The sequence below is a fragment of the Rutidosis leptorrhynchoides genome, chromosome 4, assembly GCF_046630445.1.
Source record: "Rutidosis leptorrhynchoides isolate AG116_Rl617_1_P2 chromosome 4, CSIRO_AGI_Rlap_v1, whole genome shotgun sequence".
In the NCBI taxonomy this organism is placed as follows: Eukaryota; Viridiplantae; Streptophyta; class Magnoliopsida; order Asterales; family Asteraceae; genus Rutidosis; species Rutidosis leptorrhynchoides.
In genome coordinates, this window is record NC_092336.1 from 403,363,929 (window position 1) to 403,381,115 (window position 17,187).

The window sequence follows — 17,187 nt, forward strand, 5'->3', positions numbered from 1 at the left end:
TATAGTCAACTGAATTATTATTACTTTTAGTATATTTATTGTTAAAATGATTATTAGTACTATCATCGTTATTATCGTCGTTATAATTACTATCTAATTATTATTATTATTATTATTATTATTATTATTATTATTATTATTATTATTATTATTATTATTATTATTATTATTATTATTATTATTATTATTATTATTATTATTATTATTATTATTATTATTATCATTATCGTTATTAATAAAATGTATTATCATTAAAAATTGTTATTTTTATTATTATTACTATCGTTATTATCGTTAAAGTTATAATTAGTATTATTATCATTATTATCATTAAAATAGTTATTAGTATTATCATTATCATAACATTTATTATTATTAGTATTATTATAATTAAAACTAATATTAATAACATCTAATTATTATGATTACTATTATTATCATTATTATGAACACGATATAAAAGACCACTAAAAGCTATTAACAAATTAATTAGGAAATAATGAGTATAAGTATCATGATGAAATTAAAATATTGAAAGACTTTGATTTAGATAAAAATATCGTTTTCATTATTTTTACTATTAAAAGTATTATTAATATTAAAACTATCATCTTACTAAGATCATCATTTTTAATAGAAATATCATTGTTATTATAAGATATTATTATTATTATCATTTAGTATTATTATTAATTATCATTTTGAATAGAATTATTATCTTTATAAAATATTATTATTACTGTTAATATTAAAAAAGTATCGTTACTATTATCATGAATAGAATTATCATTTATCATACTTAATATCATTTTTAGTAAATATAAATATTGTTATTTTTATTAGTAGAATAATGATAATTATTATTATTATTACAAAATAATACAACTTTTACTCATTATTATTACTATCAATATTATTTTATCAAATAAATATATAATACAGAGACATTTTTACCACACGTAATATAATTATATCAATATTACATATCACTATATTTTTATGATATCAAGTGAACTTTATAAATTTTATTATTTAAGATATATAAAAGTATATTTTTATCATATATAAATTGTAATATAAATTTTTATTATTAATAAATGACTTATAATATTTTCTCTAATAAAATCGGATAAATATATTTAAATATATAAAACTATTATTTAAATTTCATTTTGAACATGTATGGACCTTGTAAATCATTTTGGGTCAAATCGACTTTTGTTGACTTTTAAAATATCGATCTCGAGCATTAGGATTGTGATACACTACGACCTGAGCTAAATTATTAGACAGTTATTGACCAATATATATATATATATATATATATATATATATATATATATATATAGGTTCTTGAATCCAAGGCCAACCTTGCACTTGTTCAATGACGCCATATGTATTTTTACTACGAAATACAGTATAGTGAGTTTCATTTGCTCCCTTTTTAAATGCTTTTGCAATATATATTTTTGGGACTGAGAATACATGCACTTTTATAAATGTTTGACGAAATAGACACAAGTAATCGAAACTACATTCTATGGTTGAATTGTTATACCGGATATCGCCCTTGTTGAACTTGGTAACCTAAGAATTGGTGTTTATTATAATTGCCACCAATTGACGCGAATCCTAAAGATAGATCTATGGGCCTTGACAAGCCCCAGTCAGAGAATTTGAACTGTTTTAGTACTTCGATGTTTATATGTTTGGGGATATTCTAGATGCATTTTGTTAATGTCGGTTACCAGGTGTTCAATTCATATGAATGAATTTTAAACACTTACGAGTGTATGATTATTGATTAAATGAAATCTTGTGGTCTATTAAAATTATGAAAATTATTGACTACGATAAACTAATGAACTCACCAACCTTTTGGTTGACACTTGAAAGCATGTTTATTCTCAGGTTTGAAAGAAATCTTCCGTTGTGCATTTGCTCATTTTATAGATATTACTTGGAGTCATTCATGGTATATTTCAAAAGACGTTGCATTCAAGTCATTGAGTTCAATAAAGATTATTACTAAAGTAAATGGCAGATTAGGTCATTTATAGTTTGGATGTTATGGAATGGTATTGCTGCCTGTCAACTTTCGATGAAATGAAAGTGTGTCTTTTAAAAATGAAAGCAATGTTTGTAAAATTTATCATATAGATGTCAAATACCTCGCGATGTAACCATATGTTATTGTATTCCTTCTTATGAATTTGGACGGGTCGTCTCAAACACGTCCAATTTGATGCTTTTTACAACGGTGACCGAGTTATAGAAATACGTGATTTTAGTGATCCAAATCATGCGGTCGATATCACCGATGAAACTGAAATTGAAGTTAAGTTTACTTATTCCGATAACTTGGAATGCAACTTCTATTGAGTACAAGAACCGAATGAACAAGTACACGAGAGCTTCATTGTTGCCTACACAACGACAAATTCATTGGTTTTCGTTCATTAATTCTGTAGTCATCATTGTGCTTTTGATGGGATTACTTACTATGTTGTTTATGCGTCATCTGAAGAACGATTTTAAAAAGTAATATGTTAGTTCTACTGCCTCTTACTTGTCCAAAAAAAAATGAAATCTTTTTATATGTTTAACTTTTTTTTTTTTTAGTTGTAATCTTTTTTTTTTTTAAAAGCAAGGCCCCAAAGTGAGGTTGGTGGGGATTGAACCTAGGTCTCCATTGGAGATAACCAAGCACCCAACCACTCAACCAACCTTTTGGGTTTTAATCCAATAATTTGCTTGAAATCTAATAAACCAATCAGAGCGTGACATGTGGCGTGACAATCACATGTGATTGAAAAAAAAAAATTCAAATTTTTTGTTTTTTTTGAAAAAATATTTTTTTCGAGATTTTTTTCTTTTGAAAAATAAAATTTATTTTTTAAAAAATTTATCATGTCAAATCCAATCACATATGATTGTAAAACTCAATCACATATGATTCTGCATGTCAAATTCAATCACATATGATTGGAAAAAAAAATTCAAAATTTATTTATTTTTTCCAAAAAAAAAATTTTTTTTTGTTCAATTTTTTTTTCAATCACATGTGATTGAATTTGACATGCTGAATCACATATGATTATGTTTTACAATCACATGTGATTGGCATGCAGAATCTACATGTTAAATCCAATCACATGTGTTTATGTTTTACGCTCGTTGTCACACTACAACAAATTTTTTTTTATTCAATCGATTTTTTCTTAATTGTTATGTAGGTAAAGTGAGCCCAAAGAAAGAAACACTAGGGGAAGTTTTAAACGGAGATTGACGGACACCTTATACGATTTCAAGTTTCGTAAAGATAGAGTTGACCGAATGTTGTGTCATAAAAACCTCAAAAAAGATGACATAAAAAAATTTATAAAAGCTATCAGTAACGTTTTTTTACTTCCAAATGTATTACGACGATCTTCCGTTATGGGGTTTAATTGGAAAAACGGAAGATGAGAGCTTCAAAGGTGACGGGTCGGGACCCACATATTACATATTCAAACACTGTTCAGTATTCAGATGTCCTCCCGAATGTCATTGTTTTATGCCGTTTTAAGCTCCAGGACCCAGTTATTGACCATGTAAGCCACTTTCATTCCTAAAACTTCCTAAATCGTTTTGTAAAAATAAAAATTTATCAATTGGAAATTTGCTCACAGTGATATTATGTCTTTTTTACAGAGTCTTTCTGTTATTTGTATTAGCTTTTTTTGAGGTCCTATATTCCCACAGCCGTGGAACTATATCGACTTCTCTTGTTGTGTATTTATTCTTACGGCCCCAGTGGCTGGATATAGTACAGCTTCATTTTTTGGTCAATTTTCTGACATCGGATGGGTAAGTGTTTCGAATAATATGGTTTAGTAGGTTTTTGCGTAGTAAAATTATCTTTGGTCGAACTTCAACCCGTTTAATCCATTTTGACTCATTTTCTTTAAAGCTGTATTTTCATTTTTTAACCCATTTTTTATCCAACAGAGATAAACCCAGTTTAATACATCCAAGTTGCCACCTTTTGGTCAATTTTATGACATCGGATGGGTAAGTTTTTTCTCACACTTAATAGTAATACCCTTTGGTAAACGCATCGAACGTTGAAAATTTTGAAGACAAATTTGGAAAATACTGCATTTAATATTAAACTGGGTTTAATACTAAATGCAGTATTTAGTATTAAAAATGAAAAATTTAGTTTGAAAATTTTTAATACAAATTTGTTCAATTTGCTAATACAATCGGTAGAAGCTTTGTGCTTGCCGTTAAACTAAAAAGCTAGAGGTTGTCGTTACGACTGAATCGGGCATTTATCACAGGTCATAGTCATAGAAGCTGGATTTGATTTTAATCCAATATTTAGTGTGCCAAATTTGTTAGTATGTTTTTCCCAATAACAATAAAGTGTTTTGAACAAAATTTAGGAGGTTTTATACAGTAAAAATATACTTTGGTCAACCGTCAACGCGTTTGATCCTTTATGACCCATTTCCTTTTAAGCTGTATTTTTATTATTTTACCTATTTTTGACGCAATAGAGATAACCCAGATTGCTCTAATAAGTAATAATTCCAAGTTGCCACCTTTTTTACTCGAAAGCCAAAATGTACCTTTTTCTGGAACGAAGTAGGTACGATGGTCTTTGTTACATTTATTTTCATAATTCACGCTAAAAATGTTAACTTATACAGGAAAATGTGTTCTTTTATCCGGGATACTCTACAATGGACCACTTCACATTATCATGCTTCTTCTTAATACGGTTGCCGTATCATTTGGGGCTACTACCGCACTCCCATTTGGCACCATAGTGGTGATTTTACATGCGTATACAATAATTGCCATTCCACTTCTTGCATTTGATGGGATAATGGGATATCGTTTAAGGTCAAAGTTTCAAGCACCTTCGGCTACCAAAATATCCCCGAAGGAGATTCCTCTGTTGACTGGGTACAGAAGGACTCCGGGTCAAATGCTAATCTCGGGTCTTTTACCATTTAGTGCCATCGTTCTTGAGTTGCATAATTTGTATGCAACAATTTGGAGCTATATAATCTTGACTTTACCGAGTATTCTATTTATAACCTTTGTCCTTCTCGTCATACTTACGTCGCTTTTGAGTATTGGGTTTACTTATATCCAGTTGACCGTAGAGGATCATCAAAGGTGGTGGAGGTACGTTATTTAGTTGACTTTGGAAGTTTTAGTCAAATGTAGTACTTGCTTTAAAAAATTGGTATTATGGAACATATTTAAAAGAAACATTTTCCCTAGTGGTACCATATTTTAGAAATTTTAATGTGTGGTCTTGATAACCAATTGATCCCTTCGACTGTAAAGCAGTTTTGACGATTTATAAAAGTATTTTGCGACACTAGCTAGTAAGTCCCTACTTGTGATATTAGAAAGTTAATTTTGACTTTGTGGTCAAAGGTTGCACCTTTCTATCTAATATTGATAGGATCTTAGCGCAAACGTTCAAGAATATAATAGAATTCTATACTTGAAAGATTAGGGTAGCAAGACTTTGTTGCTAAAGATTAAAATAGCAAGACTTTGTTGCTAAGTAGATTAGAATAAATAATGGAAGTGTAGAATAGAAATAATTAGAAGATTGAGTGTATTATTTGAAGATTTGTTATCTTATACAACTCTTGATTACAACTCCTATTTATAGACTACATAAAACTAACTTTCTTAACCTCTAAGAAAACTTAAGATGTAAGTATCACGAATATCGATAATTTCTTAACTAATGATACTAAAATATCTATGTATCCTTAATGGATAAGAATACTTAATAGCTAAGTATCCTTAACGGCTAAGAATACTTAATAGATAAGAAAACTTAATAGCTATAAGTTTTCTTACTAACTAAGTTTACATATCATAAGACAAATGTCTAATAACAATCTTAAATACACTAACACTCCTCCTTAAGATTGTTGTTGGACATCATAAGTCGAGTCTTCAATTGATCTAGCTTCATTCCCGTGAGAGACTTTGTAAGCATATCTGTCGATTGGTCTTCGGAGGTGCAGTATTTCAGCTTGACTTCTCCATTCTTCTCAGCTTCTCGAATAGCATGATATTTGACATTAATGTGTTTCGTTCTTCCGTGTTGCACCGGATTCTCTACTATAACAATAGCAGACTTGTTATCATAATAGATGACTGTTGGACTTTCTTGAGTCAGAACCATGTCGGACAACAGTTTTCTTATCCAAACAGCATGATTCACAGCAGCCACGATTGCAATATATTCTGCCTCTATAGTAGATTGTGAACTCCTCCTGAAATTATGATTCATAAAATGAGCATCGATCTTAGAATACCAAGCCCTTGGTGCTTGTTTTAGACCATAGAGTGCCTTATATAGTCTATATACTTTATCTTCTTGGCCAACTACTTTAAAGCCTGAGGTTGCTTTACATAAATCTCCTCCTCTAGTTCAGTATTCAAAAATGCATATTCCACATCAAGATGATGAATTTTCAAATTGCGTTGAGCAGCTATAGCTAACAATAACTTGATCACGTCATGAAGAGAAACTGGAGCGAAAGTCTCTCTAAAATCTACACCGGCAATTTGAGAATACCCTTTCACTCCCAATCTTGCTTTGTATTTATGAACTGAACCATCAGGTTGAAACTTAGTTCTAAACACCCATTTGACACCTATTGCATTCTTACCTTTTGGCAAATCAACAAGCTTCCATGTTTCATTTTTCTTAATCATTTCAAGTTCAGCTTTCATGGCTTCATTCCGCTCATCATGTTTAGAAGCTTCAATATAGCTTTCAGGCTCCATAACAACGTGATTACAAGACTCGTAAACATCAGCAATTTTTCTGGTTCTCAAAACTTTGGTGTCAGTTGTGTCTTCGACATCAAATTCTGGATCATCATAATGAGATTCTTTTTGGAGACTTGAAATAGAAGCTTCATGCCTTTTAACTTCCTTCATATTCCAATCCCAGTAAGCTCCTTCATGAACAGTCACATCTCTACTTTTGTAATCGACATGCGATGCCATGAACAAGTGTTCATTTGCTTCCTGATTTTCTTCATTGACATTTTTCAACTGAAGTTCCTTTGTTTGGCCTTGATTTTTCTTTGCTCTACAATATTTCTCAGTATGTCCAAACTTTGTGCAAAAATTACACTTAAAGTTTGGTTTATCTTTGAACCAACAATCAACTTCTTGATGATTTGTATTTTGACAAACTTTACATGGAGGGAAAGTACCTTTGTAATTTCCTTTCTTGTATGTATTTTGTCTGGTATTCCAAGCCTTGTTATTTTTGAAAGACACTTGAAAAGCACTTTCAACCTTCTCTTCGGATCTCATAGAGACCTTTTGTGCTTGTGCTTGAAGCTTGCTTGTTAGTTCAGAAACTGTAAGCATGCTAACATCACAAGATTCTTCTATTGCGGAAATTTTGGCTTCAAACTTTTGAGGAACACTTATCATTATTTTCTCCACCACTTTCTGGTCTGAAATCTTGTCACCATGAAGTCTAATTTGTTTAACAATGTCCATTATTCGTGATGAATAATCTTTCACAAGTTCATCATCGTTCATTTTCAACAATTCAAACTCTCGTCTGAGAGTCAATAATCTGACGGCTTTTACTCTATCAGAACCTTCATAGGTATTTTGGATTTTATCCCACACAGCATTTAGTGTATCCACGTCCATTATTGAGGCAAAAATTTGATCAGCAAGTCCTGAATGTAAACAGGTAAGTGCCTTATCTTTCTTCAGTAACTCTTCTTCATAATTTCTTAGTTGAGCAACAGTTGAGTTTGCTCTGAGTGCTGGAGGATCTTCATTAGTTTTTACAACCTTCCATAAACCTTGAGACTTCAAATATGTCTTCATCTTTACTGCTCAAATGTGATAGTGCTATTAGATTGTATATACTTATGTATTTAGATTAGGCCCATTGTATAGACGGGATCAGCCCGTTAAGGTTTAGCTGTAGTGTTTCTCCTATTGTACTCTATAAATTGTGTATCATTTTGTTAAAATCATTCATTGGAAATTAATCAATTTCATGGTAATCATAGCCATAATCACAAATTGATTCTTTCCCTGAAACACTCTCTTAAGTTTCGGCTCTCTTTTCAATCCTTTCTTCTCCACTTATATTTCTTTTCTTTACTTTTTTTAACCTACTGCTCTAACTAAAAAGAAATCGCCGCTAAAATTTGATCACAGGCCGACGTTTCTTTTCTTCTCATATTGTAGCTGACAACATCTCAGCAACATCCAATTGAAAGAAAAAAAAAACAGCCGACAATCGTTATCATTATCATAATTGTTGATTTTTGTTATTTATAACAAAAGAAAAAAACAGATAGCAATTTGCTACTTCTATAGGCACGTGATTGTGTGCTAAAGAGGATATAACATTTAATCACTTTTATTTTGGTCTTGGTTTACGTGGAATTTTGAGTTTTACACGTGACCCACTTGTGTTCAACATCGATGGCTACAACAATGTCTACACAGAATGTTCAAAAGCAGTGGGCTAACTATAGCTTGGCCTGGCCTACCCCTTCACGATGGGCCCAATAGTTTCCCTTAATGCCCCAACAGCCTAATTTTTGTCCCAACTCAGCGGTATTATTATTCTGGCCCAACTCATCAGCAATTTTATAATAACATTGGACTTCTTGGGTCTGGTGCGCATGCTCTTCCCTTTCCGCAGGCTTATGCTACTAGGAGTTTATTGAGTATGTCGGGCGGTGATGAGTGGTACATGGATGTATTTACACTCGTAATACATTATATGTAAATACATTTTAACATAAGTTAATTACGTCGTTTAAATAGTAATATATATATATTGTTTGACAACTCTTTAAATTAGTAGTATGAAAATATATATATATATAATACTTTGTTAATATACTTAATGAGATATTTAATTATCATATTTTCAAGTTAAATATATATAAATCCATATATATACACAATAATTAAACAATTAAACAATTAAATCAAGTTATGACGTTCGTGAATCGTCGGAATAAAAGGGTGACCAAAAGCTTGTGTAAAACTCTTTCCGGAGGTTTAAGATTTATTAAAATTCATTGTTTATCAAGTCGTAATTATATAAAGATTAAGTTTAAATTTGGTCGGAAATTTCCGGGTCGTCACAGTTTTTCTAAACATGATGCTCGAGGTATCATACAGAGTCTAAGAATAGGTATTTGATCTTTTGGAAGTATTTACATGACCACATTTGACTTTGGGATGTTTTAAAAGTGAAATTGGAGTACATCAGGTAAACTGTCGAGTTTGAGTGCAGTTTGTCGCGTTCTGGTGTGTCGCGTTCCGTGACAAACATGGTTGAAACGCGAAAACTTCTGATACTTGATTTCTGCCCCTTTTGTCGCGTTTTAGTGTTGTTTATCGCGTCCTGGTGTCGCGAAATGCGGCGAAGTGTCGCGAAACGCGACAAATGTCGCTGTAATGTCAATTTTAGCCATTTTAAATGGCATCTTTGGGGGTGTACTGGTCTTTTCACTTGTGGCCGGTTTTGGGGACTTAAAGGTTGATCCAAGCTTATCCCTAGCACTTTAAACACTCTTTCACCTTCACCAATTATTTCTAGAGAGAGAGAGTTGGAGTTTTAGTGAGAGAAAGCTCATTTTGGGGAAGAAGAATGAGGAATCTTGCCTAAGCCCGAGTTTTAAGGTTGTTCCTTACGTCTCTAGCCACGTCGTGATAGTATTGGTAAGTCTTAACTCTATGTTTTGAGTTTTAATTGGTTTATGGCTAGGGTTTTGTTTTCTTGAGACTTGTATGACCCATTTGAGGGTTAAATGGGTGAATTTTAGTTATATTGATGAAAGGAAACCCTAATAGCTATAATCTAGGGTTTGGTCATATGCATTGAGGTTGTAAGTGCTAAATGGTATTGTTAGTCACTAACATACTTGTTAAATGATGAAAGAATTGTTAATGGGCCATGTTTGACAAAAATTGTAAATCTAAGTATTAAAATGGGTCATATGGGTGATTGTTGACCTAGTTCGGTGAGATGGGTATGAAATACCCATAAATTGTGTTAGTTGGCGATAGTAGACTCTAATCACTAGCTTTTAGTGATTTATGATGGGTCATGGCCATTAATGGGCGGTTTTGGTGGATGTGAGTCATTTAATGCTTTAGGTCATTAAATGCTCAAGTGTTAAATGTTGGTGTCTAGTCCAACTAGTATGTGTATTGAAGGTGTACTTAATGTATTAAGTACATTGCTTTGAAGCTTTCGGAAGTGCATAATCATCATCTTGGTGTTAAGGTGAGTGGAATAATTATGCGTGTACGTATATAATGTATTTATTTGTATAGCGTGGAATGTGGAATTGTCGCGGTGTTCAAGACACCACATTCTATGTAACGAGTGGAATTGTCGCGGTGTTCAAGACACCACTCATTGATTTGATTGACATGTGGAATAGTCGTGGTGTTTAAGACAACACATTGTCATGGGAGTGGAATTGTCGCGGTGTTCAAGACACCACTCATTGGTTTGATTGAAATGTGGAATAGTTGCAGTGTTCAAGATGAGACATTGTCATGGGAGTGGGATTGTCGCGGTGTTCAAGACACCACTCATGGGTTTGATTGACATGTGGGATAGTCGCGGTGTTTGTAGTGACCCGAACTTTTCCATGTTTATATATATTAATTGAGATTGATATTTACATGATTAAATGTTTCCAACATGTTAAGCAATCAAACTTGTTAAGACTTGATTAATTGAAATATGTTTCATATAGACAATTGACCACCCAAGTTGACCGGCGATTCACGAACGTTAAAACTTGTAAAAACGACATGACGATATACATATATGGATATACATATGGTTAACATGAGATTATGATAAGTAAGTATCTCCATAAGTATATTAACAATGAGTTATATACATATAAACAAGACTACTAACTTAAGGATTTCGAAACGAGACATATATGTAACGATTATCGTTGTAACGACATTTAAATGTATATATATCATATTAAGATATATTAATATATCATAATATCATGATAATATAATAATTTAACATCTCATTAGATATAATAAGCAATGGGTTAACAACATTAATTGAGATCGTTAACTTAAAGGTTTCAAAACAACACTTACATGTAACGACTAACGATGACTTAACGACTCAGTTAAAATGTATATACATGTAGTGTATTTAGATGTATTAAAATACTTTTGGAAGACTTCAAGACATATATCAAAACACTCATACTTAACGAAAATGGTTACAGTTACTTTCCCATTCTTTTCTTTCATCAAGAATTCTAGTCGTATTCTTACCCGTATTATACACAGCTTCAAAACGTACTTACTATGGGTATATACCAATAGGAACTAGCATGGGATTCCACTCTTGATTATGTCATGTATGACTAATCAATTTTAACTTCTACCATGAGCTAGTCAACTAACTAGAACTCCTTTTAACCCCACTCACCACTCACCAATTACCACTCATCATTCACTCCATTTCACTTCCAATTCTCTTTCTAATTCTCTCTCAACACACACACACTATTATGAACGTATTTTTCCAGTAGTTAATCATCATCTTCATCAAAAATCACTTCAAGAATCAAGCTATAATCATCATAGGAAGAACACTTCAAAAATCCCTTCAAGTTTACTAATTTACTTCCAAGCTTTCTAATCCATTCCAAGTAATCATCTAAGATCAAGAAACCTTTGTTATATATAGTAGGTTATCTTTCTTATTCAAGGTAATATTCATATTCAAACTTTGATTCAATTTCTATAACTATAAACTATCTTAATTCGAGTAAAAATCTTACTTGAACTTGTTTTTGTGTCATGATCCTACTTCAAGAACTTTCAAGCCATCCAAGATCCTTTAAAGCTAGATCATTTCTTGTCACTTCCAGTAGGTTTACCTACTAAACTTGAGGTAGTAATGATGTTCATAACATCATTCGATTCATATATATAAAACTATCTTATTCGAAGGTTTAAACTCGTAATCACTAGAACATAGTTTAGTTAATTCTAAACTTGTTCGCAAACAAAAGTTAATCCTTCTAACTTGACTTTTAAAATTAACTAAACACATGTTCTATATCTATATGATATGCTAACTTAATGATTTAAAACCTGGAAACACGAAAAACACCGTAAAACCGGATTTACGCCGTCGTAGTAACACCGCGGGCTGTTTTGGGTTAGTTAATTAAAAACTATGATAAACTTTGATTTAAAAGTTGTTATTCTGAGAAAATGATTTTTATTATGAACATGAAACTATATCCAAAAATTATGGTTAAACTCAAAGTGGAAGTATGTTTTCTAAAATGGTCATCTAGACGTCGTTCTTTCGACTGAAATGACTACCTTTACAAAAACGACTTGTAACTTATTTTTCCGACTATAAACCTATACTTTTTCTGTTTAGATTCATAAAATAGAGTTCAATATGAAACCATATCAATTTGATTCACTCAAAACGGATTTAAAAATGAAGAAGTTATTGGTAACAAATCTATTCCAACCATAACTTAATCAACTTGTATTGTATATTATGTAATCTTGAGATACCATAGACACGTATACAATGTTTCGACCTATCATGTCGACACATCTATATACATTTCGGAACAACCATAGACACTCTATATGTGAATGTTGGAGTTAGCTATACAGGGTTGAGGTTGATTCCAAAATATATATAGTTTGAGTTGTGATCAATACTGAGATACGTATACACTGGGTCGTGGATTGATTCAAGATAATATTTATCGATTTATTTCTGTACATCTAACTGTGGACAACTAGTTGTAGGTTACTAACGAGGACAGGTGACTTAATAAACTTAAAACATCAAAATATATTAAAAGTGTTGTAAATATATTTTGAACATACTTTAATATATATGTATATATTGTTATAGGTTCGTGAATCAACAGTGGCCAAGTCTTACTTCTCGACGAATTAAAAATCTGTGAAAGTGAGTTATAGTCCCACTTTTAAAATCTAATATTTTTGGGATGAGAATACATGCAGGTTTTATAAATGATTTACAAAATAGACACAAGTACGTGAAACTACATTCTATGGTTGAATTATCGAAATCGAATATGCCCCTTTTTATTAAGTCTGGTATTCTAAGAATTAGGGAACAGACACCCTAATTGACGCGAATCCTAAAGATAGATCTATTGGGCCTAACAAACCCCATCCAAAGTACCAGATGCTTTAGTACTTCGAAATTTATATCATATCCGAAGGGTGTCCCGGAATGATGGGGATATTCTTATATATATGCATCTTGTTAATGTCGGTGACCAGGTGTTCACCATATGAATGATTTTTATCTCTATGTATGGGATGTGTATTGAAATATGAAATCTTGTGGTCTATTGTTACGATTTGATATATATAGGTTAAACCTATAACTCACCAACATTTTTGTTGACGTTTTAAGCGTGTTTATTCTCAGGTGATTATTAAGAGCTTCCGCTGTCGCATACTTAAATAAGGACGAGATTTGTAGTCCATGCTTGTATGATATTGTGTAAAAAAAACTGCATTCAAGAAACTTATTTTGTTGTAACATATTTGTATTGTAAACCATTATGTAATGGTCGTGTGTAAACAGGATATTTTAGATTATCATTATTTGATAATCTACGTAAAGCTTTTTAAACCTTTATTGATGAAATAAAGGTTATGGTTTGTTTTAAAATGAATGCAGTCTTTGAAAAACGTCTCATATAGAGGTCAAAACCTCGCAACGAAATCAATTAATATGGAACGTTTTTAATCAATAAGAACGGGACATTTCAGTTGGTATCCGATCGTTGGTCTTAGAGAACCAGAATTTTGCATTAGTGTGTCTTATCTAGTTTGTTAGGATGCATTAGTGAGTCTGGAATTCGACCGTGTTTAATTGAAAAATGATTGCTTAACAAATTTTGTTGGAAACTATATATTTTTAACATGTGAATATTATTTGATATATTAATCTCTTAACGCGTTTGATATTATGTGATAGATGTCTACCTCTAGAACAAGTCCCATTGACTCACCTAATAATAATGAAGAGTCAAATGTAAATTGGAATGATTCGTGGACTGATTCACAAGTTCCCGAAGAGGAACCGGAAGAAGAGTCGGAACCGGAAGAAGAATCGGAACCGGAAGAAGAATCGGAACCGGATGAAGAAATAGAACCGGTGGGGGAAATAATAAAACGGTTAAGTAAAAGAAAATCCTCAACCAACCGACCAAGGTTAATTATGGTCAATGGTGTTTCCGCCAAGGAAGCAAAATATTGGGAGGATTACCAATTCTCCGATGAATCGGATTCCGACGAGAATTCCGATGATGTTATAGAAATTACCCCAACTGAATTTAAAAAGGCAAAAGAAAATAATAAGGGAAAGGGCATAAAAAGTAGAGAAATCTAATTCCAACCCCGATGAACTTTATATGTATCGTCAACCCCCGAAGTCCTTAAGTTGTAACAATGACCCGGGAACCTCTAAACCACCAGGTTTTTCTAAACCAATGTGGATAACGACGGCTCGTATTAGGGGAACATCATATATCCCTAGAAACTTGGAAAAATGAACCAAAACCGAAGAAGAAGAAACAAGCGAGTCGGAATAAGATAGTTGTATTCGTGTGGTGTAATATAAGTAATATAGTGTGCTTATGCTTTATGATATATGTAAAAATTGCTTGTATTAATAAGTATTTTTTTTTTATGAATCTAACTCTTGTCTATTTTACAGTATAAAAACACAAAATGGATAGACAACCCAATATTTTAAGAGACCTACCCGGAGACATGATTGATGAAATCTTGTCTAGAGTCGGTCAGAATTCTTCGGCACAACTATTTAAGGCGAGATCAGTTTGTAAGACATTCGAAGAACGTTCCAAGAATGCCTTGGTTTATAAAAGGCTTTCGTTCGAAAGATGGGGGATATCACATTGGGAAATCCATAAGTTACGATGTGTTTACTTTGACGCATATATTGCAGGGAACCCAAATGCTATTTTACGCAATGGGTTAAGAAATTATTTTGACTCAATATATCCGAATATTGGACTTCGTGATTTAGAAAAAGCGGCTAACATGCAACATAAAGAAGCATGTTATGCTTACGGATTAGTAATGTTCGCTTCTCACCAAAGTGAGAACAAGAACATCGGGCTACAACTATTAAACAAAACGTTCCCACAAGTGACGGAGTCGGTAATTGGGGTAAGAAATGAGGTTTTTAGATTGTTACGGGACTGTTGGACATTACGTAACCCTCGTCCCTTTGACAACGTTACAACACGCTGTCTTATCAACGGCCATAACGGTTTTGTTCCACAAGACCAAGGATGGGAAGTAATCCTAGTAAAACCAGAATGCATGACTTGTTTCTAGACGTATGAATTACGTGTCTTTATTGCCTTTGCTGAACGACTTGTGTACTAGCTAGAATTATCTTCACAACCATCTTGTATCAAATTTATTGTGTGCTATATTTCATGCTATATGTAAAATAAGCGGTAATGTAAGTTTGTAAAATATTGTGTAAAAGTTTGAACGCGAAATATTATTATAATCAGTTTTTCATATAGAATTGTAGTAGTTGAATTGTATATTAGCTACTAAGTGTGAACTTAACGGGTATGTACTACCCGAATTTAAACTTATAAAACGCTAATATGAAGAAAAAGCTTTTATAAATGAGTTCATATTATGCTACGAAATACTATTAACTACTCTAAATATTCTGTATCATTAACTTGTTCCATTTGACTATTTTGAAGGAAATGGCACCGACTACTCGACACACATTGAATATGAATGAAGAGGAATTCCGTACTTTTCTAGCTTCAAACATAGCCGCATTACAGGCTGCGCTACATACCAACAATAACCTTGGATCTAGCAGTACAGGAAATCGTGTAGGATGCACCTACAAAGAATTCACTGCCTGCAAACCTTTGGAATTTGATGGAACCGAAGGACCGATCGGATTGAAACGGTGGACCGAGAAGGTCGAATCAGTGTTTGCCATAAGTAAGTGTACTGAAGAGGACAAAGTGAAGTACGCTACGCATACCTTCACAGGTTCTGCGTTAACATGGTGGAATACCTATCTAGAGCAAGTGGGACAAGACGATGCGTACGCACTACCGTGGTCAGTATTCAAGCACTTGATGAATGAGAAGTACCGTCCCAGAACCGAGGTCAATAAGCTCAAGACAGAACTTAGAGGGTTACGAACCCAAGGATTTGATATTACCACGTACGAAAGACGATTCACAGAATTGTGCCTATTGTGTCCGGGAGCATTCGAAGATGAGGAAGAGAAGATCGACGTGTTTGTGAAAGGATTACCGGAAAGAATCCAAGAAGATATAAGTTCACACGAGCCCGCCTCCATACAACAGGCATGTAGAATGGCTCACAAACTAGTGAACCAGATTGAAGAAAGAATTAAAGAACAGACTGCTGAAGAGGCCAATGTGAAGCAAGTCAAAAGAAAGTGGGAGGAAAACGGTGATAAGAATCACCAATACAACAACAACAGCAATTACAACAATAATCGCAACAATTATCCCAACAATCGCAACATCAATCGCAACTACAACAAACGGCCCAACAACAACAACAACAACAACAACAACAACAACAACAACAACAGCAGCAACTACAACAATCATCCCAACAACAATAATAACCGCAACAAAAACAACAATCAGAAGCAGCTATGCCAAAGGTGTGAAAAGTATCACTCGGGATTCTGCACCAAATTTTTGCAACAAGTGTAAAAGAAATGGTCATAGCGCGGTGAAGTGTGAGGTCTACGGACCAGGGGTTAATAGAATGAAAGGAACAAATGGTGTCGGAACGAGTAATGGCGGAGGAAGTAGTGTCGAAGCAAGTTATGCCAATGTAGTTTGTTATAAATGTGGAAAACCAGGCCACATTATTAGAAATTGCCCGAACCAGGAGAACACGAATGGACAAGGCCGCGGAAGAGTTTTCAATATTAATGCGGCAGAGGCACAGGAAGACCCGGAGCTTGTTACGGGTACGTTTCTTATTGACAATAAATCTGCTTACGTTTTATTTGATTCGGGTGCGGATAGA

At 32.9% G+C, this 17,187-nt stretch overlaps 1 pseudogene; it reads left to right on the forward strand.

Annotated features, from left to right (window-relative positions):
• The window catches only part of LOC139841964 (transmembrane 9 superfamily member 5-like), a 41,947-nt pseudogene that overhangs the window by 4,410 nt on the left and 20,350 nt on the right, over window positions 1–17,187 (forward strand).